A 796-nucleotide genomic window follows, 5' to 3' on the forward strand; every position below is an offset into this window, starting at 1 on the left:
TTCTCGTTCACAACCTCCAAACTTGTGGCTTTAACCATCCAAGCTATTGCAGCCAACCGTTTGCTATAGTCTAAGCTATTTCATTTGTTTATGGTCTTAATTCGTATGTTTTATCCTCTCTTCAATCTGTGTGGGATCTCACAATGCAACCCTTTTGGGGGCCAAGTGTCCTCGCTGGCACACTGCCTAATGGCTAGCTCTAAAATCATTTGTAACTGTCCAAGCCCACTACTAGTAGACATTGTTCGTTTTGACCCATTACGTATCGCTATTAGTCTCATAGTTTTAAAACGCGTCTATTAGAGAGAGGTTTTCGCATCCTTATAAGAAATGTTTCAGTTCTCTCTCCAACCGCTAGCAAATATTCTTCGTTTTAGTCCGTTAAATATTACCGTCAGCCTCACAGTTTTAAAATGCGTCTACTAGGGAGACATTTCTACACTCTTATAAGAAATACTTTATTCTCCTTTCCAACGAGTGCAGTATCTACCACTTAGTAGTCAGGATGGCCGAGTGGTCTAAGGCGCCAGACTCAAGTTCTGGTCCTCGTGAGAGGGCGTGGGTTCAAATCCCACTTCTGACAACTTTGTAAAGTGAAAAATTAGGTATATGTAAGATTTACACAATTCATAGGGGTTCTTTTGGGGTGGGCTTACTATTTAGATGCTTTCTCTGCACCTGGGTTAAAATTAGTCATCTTGCATTGTCACAACAGTGAATGGATGGTATCCTAGGTTAAAGTGCAACAACATCATATTTAACCCACATTATAGTGTCTTTGTCTAAACACATCTAT

The 796-nt window shown here is 40.3% G+C and overlaps 1 non-coding gene across 1 annotated transcript; it reads left to right on the top strand.

Annotated features, from left to right (window-relative positions):
- The first annotated feature begins 499 nt into the window (after nucleotides 1-499).
- Nucleotides 500-583, top strand: TRNAL-CAA (transfer RNA leucine (anticodon CAA)). Its single transcript has one exon. It is a non-coding gene; the product is annotated as a tRNA-Leu (tRNA).
- The last annotated feature ends 213 nt before the right edge of the window (nucleotides 584-796 follow it).

This window comes from Cucurbita pepo, chromosome 16, assembly GCF_057944985.1.
Source record: "Cucurbita pepo subsp. pepo isolate OVF chromosome 16, ASM5794498v1, whole genome shotgun sequence".
In the NCBI taxonomy this organism is placed as follows: domain Eukaryota; kingdom Viridiplantae; phylum Streptophyta; class Magnoliopsida; order Cucurbitales; family Cucurbitaceae; genus Cucurbita; species Cucurbita pepo.